The following is a 5,360-nucleotide window of genomic DNA, read 5'->3' as shown; positions in this document are numbered from 1 at the left end:
ATGAGACAAGTCTGTTCCCCACCCCCACCCCCATGATTTAGGAGCCCAAAAGCTCCTCTAGGCCAAACTCACTGAGCATTGGCTCAGGAGCACTCCTTTATGCACAGTTTCCTGAGGGCTCCTTTAAAGGCTCCTCTAGGAGATTTGGTCACATAGCACTTTTATTAATGCATTGCCCTAATGGAGGGTGGGACAGTGGTAGGTTTACAGTTGTTTGTATGGAAAATACAATAATTAATCAATAATAATACAATAATAAACTGTTTATTCTGTTCGTAATCCAGTCTCTGCCTTTTCTCCCACCTTCTGTACTCTTCCTTACATTCCCTTCTTAATTTTGGTAATTTATCTCTGGGGCATCCATCTGATCTGAGAGATTTCACCAGACAAAGCATTCTAGATACCTTACCGCACCTCTGACCTAAGCATTCTTATTTAAAGGGGAGGGTGGGCAATCCTAGTTCCACCCGCTAATGTTATCAAAATGCAAAGCCTGCAGTAATTCCTCTTTCCTGGTAATAAACAACACAGCCAAAGGGGCTAATAGTCCCTGTTGTATTCTGGCAGAAAAGGCATAATCAAGCAAAGGCTTGATCTCAGGGTGGCCTCAAATAAAGCATCTAATTTCTGGGCTCAGTTAACTTATCCTTAAAAGGGGGATAATGATATTGTGCCTCAAGGCGTATTATGATGCACCGTTGAAGGACAAAGCACTATGCAAATGATGTGATTATCATTAACCAGAACTGATTTTATTCATATGGTGAATCACTTTGTTTATTGTTTACTACAGCCACTCCTTATAGTAATGTGAATTGTAGATAACAGCATTTTCACTGCAGGCCTCTAGATTTCATTGAAAACAAATAATTCATTTGCATCTCTGAGTCTTTCCCCTAGATCCTGAAGAAAACCAACAATCTTTTCCATTAGCTAGGGAGTTCTCTCCTTCAAAGTCTGCAGCTTAGAGGCAAAGGGTTGGCTACATGAAACAGGACATATGCAAGTGGCCAGATGTCAGCTGAATTAGGCCTGCCCTCGCACACAGATCTTTTATCTCTCCTGATAATGTTGAAAAGAAAGTTGTATGTAGATCAACATGTGGCAAGTACCTTACTAGGCAGGACTGTGGATTGGCTTTTTTTTTGCAATTATTAATCAGGATAAATGTCCCCTGGCATATATAGGTTATTAGAGAAACCAGAAGTTCCTGTATTCTTCAGAACTCATCTAGAAATGGCAGTGGATCTCATTCTCCACTCATACTTTATAAAATCATATGTTGTGTAAACTCATGAAGTAAACACATACAACATTGCAAATTATCATTTTTAACTCTAAAGGCACCTCTGACCTCTGACATTTGAAGCCATGGGAAAGAGTTTGTGGGGGTTTTTTGTTTTGTTTTTTGTTTGTTTGTTTTTGCTATTACTGAAGTTTTGTCAGGGTCTGTGGAACTGCTGAGGAGACTTAAAACATGCCCTGTGATGAATGCCAGCTTCCTGCTTCAGTCTGGCTACAGGAAATCCCAGTGTAGATCTAGGAATATCTTGGTTTGAGACAAGTGATTAGATCATCATCATCCATCTAGTATAGATCACTCCCATCAACATTGCTCCTTTCTCACAGAGGGCTCTAGGGAAGGCCTTTATCACCTCAATGCAGCCCTCACTGACCTGGGAGACTGGGAGACAAGGAGACCTAAGAAGTCTGGGTGAGGTCCAGGCCTGCCAGGCTTCCCGGGGAACCCAGCAAGGTTATTTCATGGGGCTTATTCAAGGGACAGACCATAGTCAAGGATAATCCTGATAGGCCTTAGTTTTCCTTTCTTGACTGTTTTCTAAAGTAGCTTACACAGCAGTTGGGGGCCCATGGGTATTCTTTGATGTATTTCATGGACTATACCCTCAGAGATACTCCTTCCCTGAGGAAAGGGGGTCTGGGATGATTCAGATTTGAACTCAGGGCAGGAAGCTATATTTATCCTTTCTTGCATAGAAAGATGACATGAACTGCCATTATTCCTTGTTGACCTGATTAAGAGGGAATATATTTTATATCCTACTTTTCTCAATAGACTGCCTACAAAAAAAAAAAAAAGGAGGTTCACATACTATAGTGACCGTGACCCCTCACACATTGATGTGCTTTAAATATTATGCTACTGAAATCTATCAGACACTTGCCCTTTCACTGACTGCTGTTTAGAATTGGTGAAACATATCGCTTCTCGGCCTTTTGGCTAAGATCAAGTGTAGAATTGGTGAAACAGAAGTACTTTGGAAAATTTTTCAAACTAAAAGATAAACTCATTTATTTATTCAACAAACACAATTAACTATATTCATTGATGAATTATTTTCAATAATATACTCATTAAAATAAGCCAAAACAACCCATTCTGAATATTGTTTGATAAAATAGATACCTGAGGAAGATGGGAGCGTAGGAAGATATGGCTTGCCTCCTCCCACGACCACATCAAAATCAAAATTACAACTAAAATATAGAACAATCATCACTCAGAACCATCAGAAATCAAGTTGAATGGAAGCCTGACAACTGCAGAATTAAAGAAACCACATCTATCCAAACTGGTGGGAGGGGCTCAGATGCAGAATGGGCTGATCCCATATCCACGTGTGGTGGATAAAAATTCAGGAGGGACATCTGGGGAGTGAAGAGTCCCAGCCCAACACCTGGCCCCCCAGCCCAGGGTTCCAGTGCCAGGAAAATAAATCCCCACAACTTCTGGCTGCAAAAACCAGTGGGAATTGAATCGGTAGAAGAAGCTTCTGGAACCCTAAGCAGTTCCTCCTAAAGAATCCACATATAGACTCACCTACTCAGACTCATTCTTTCTGAGCTCCAGCAGTGGGGGAGCAGCTTGAAAGGTACCAGTGGCGTACAGGGGGGAATTGAAGTGGTGGCATCAAGGTGAGAAGAGGCTATTGTCCCTTTCCTGAACTCTGTGCCAACAGACCTGGCAAGCTGGTGCCATATCTGAGACTCCATCAACCTGGCTAACCCTGTTTGACCCACCTTAGAAATGCCCTGAGACTCCACCCCACCCAATTTAAGGGCCCATATGAGCTGCTTTTCCATATTAATGATTGGTCTTAGCTCAAGCTTCACAAGTTCCTAAATCCTCTCAAATAAGCAACAGCTGGCCTCAGTGAGCCCCAGGCTTGGCACTAGCATCAGTCAGCCTAGATTCACAGCGTGGCTTCTCCTGGGAACCTCGAGACCCAGCACAAGTAGCAGCCATCTCAGATTGCTTTATAGCCCAGGCAGAGTGGCCCAAAGTAAAATACGGGTAGGGGCTGAACTTGGCCTGCACCACCCAAGAAACCCCAGGGCCTGTGCACCTAGTGAACAGGTACAGACTATGTCAGAGTACCACCTGGACAGCTGATCTTCTACCTAGGGCAGAGGGTGGTGGTCAGTGGTCACAGCCAGTCCTTGCATCTGACTGGCCTGGGTAAATCCTTCCCATTGACCTGCCAACAGCAACCAAGGCTTAACTACAAGAAGAAGGTATCCTTAGCCCATAGGAAGGGTGCACCTTGAGTACCCAGCTTGCGTGATAGGGGAGGCTGTGCCACCGGATTCTACAGAACACCTGCTACATTAGACCACACTATCAAAATATGGAGTCAAAGCAGCTCTACCTAATACATAGAAACAAATGCAGGGAGGCTGCCAAAATGAAGAGACAAAGAGACATGTTCCAAATGAAAGAATAGATCAAAACTCCAGGAAAAGAGCTAAATGAAATAGAAATAAGCAATCTTTCAGATGCAGAGTTCAAAACACTGGTTATATGGTTGCTCAAAGAACTTAGTGAGGACCTTACCAACATAAAAAAAAAATCTAGTCAGAAACGAAGGATACACTAATTGAAATAAGGAACAATTCAGAGGGAAACAACACAAGAATGGATGAAGCCAAGCATCAAATCAATGATTTGGATCACAAGGAAGCAAAAACCAACCATCAGAAAAACAAGAAGAAAAAAAATCCAAAAAATTGAGGAAAGTATAAGCAGCCTCTGGGACAACTTCAAGAAGTCCAAGGTTCACATCATAGTGGTGCCAGAATGAGAAGAGAAAGAACAAAAACTTGGAAATCTATTTGAAGGAATAATTAAAGAAAACTTCCCTAATTTGGTGAAGGAAATAGACATGTAAGTCCAGGAAGCATAAAGAGTCCCAAACAAGATGGATGCAAAGAGGCCCACATCAAGAAATATAATTAAAATGCCAGAGGTTAAAGATAAAGAGAGAATCTTAAAAGCAACAAGAGAAAAACAGGTAGTTACAGCAGAGGACCCATAAGACTGTCAGCTGATTTCTCAAAAGAAAGTTTGCAGGCATGAGGGATTTGCAGGACATATTCAAAGTCATGAAAAGCAGGAACCTACAGCCAGCAAAGCTATCATTTAGAATCAAAGGGCAGATAAAGACCTTCCCAGACAAGAAAAAACTAAAGGAATTCATCATCACCAAACCATTATTATATGGAATGTTAATGGGACTTTATTTAAGAACCAGAATATCAAAGCTATGAACAATAAAATGGCAATAAATACGTATCTATCAACAATTGAATCTAAAAACCAAACTAAGCAAACAAGAAGAACAGAGACAGAATCATAGATACAGAGAGTGTTTTTGATGGTTGCCAGATGGGAAGGGGCTTTGGGAGAATGGGTGAAGAGGCAAGGTGATTAAGAAGTACAAATTGGTCGCTACAGAATAGCCAGGGGGATGTTAAGTACAGTACAGAAAATGGAGTAGCCTAAGAACTTATACTCATGACCCATGGACATGAACAATGATTGGGGGATTTCCTGAGGGAGTGGGGGTGCTGGGTGGAGGGGGGCAAAGGGAGAACAATAGGGACAACTGTAATATCATCAATAAAAATAATTAAAATAAAAAAAATAGATGTCTGAGGCATATTATAAGGTATTGTAATCTAGGCCTACTTCTACCAATTCCTACATGGCTTTGGGGAGTGATGACAAGGTGCAAATCTTTTCATCTGTAAAATGAGAAATGGAGGCCTCAAAGTTAAAGATCTTTGCCCTAGGTCACTGAACACGTTTGGACATTTGATGTGTATTGATGTATCTTCCCAAAGCTGTTATGAGTTCTATGATCAGAAAGAGTACTATCTCTTTGTGACCTAATCTACTGCTTTCCAAATATATAGAGTATTAAAAGGTGATCACCAAGTTTCTGTCCATGTAAAAATGTCAGTGATTGCAATGTTATTTATTGAACTCTTTTGTGTTCAGAGCATGCTGCTAGATATTAGGTGTTATATTGGGCATATCAGAAACTGTCTCTGATTTC

General features: G+C 41.3%; 1 pseudogene; it reads left to right on the top strand.

Moving 5' to 3' along the window:
• Nucleotides 1–2,222: 2,222 nt before the first annotated feature.
• LOC129074755 (uncharacterized) lies at nucleotides 2,223–2,335 on the top strand (annotated as a pseudogene).
• Nucleotides 2,336–5,360: the final 3,025 nt, after the last annotated feature.

Source organism: Pteronotus mesoamericanus, unplaced genomic scaffold (genome assembly GCF_021234165.1).
Source record: "Pteronotus mesoamericanus isolate MK-2021 breed Mesoamerican mustached bat unplaced genomic scaffold, CSHL_Meso_final contig_50, whole genome shotgun sequence".
Classification (NCBI taxonomy): domain Eukaryota; kingdom Metazoa; phylum Chordata; class Mammalia; order Chiroptera; family Mormoopidae; genus Pteronotus; species Pteronotus mesoamericanus.
The sequence above is the reverse complement of the archived record's forward strand: the minus strand, read 5'-3'. Positions and strand labels throughout refer to the sequence as shown.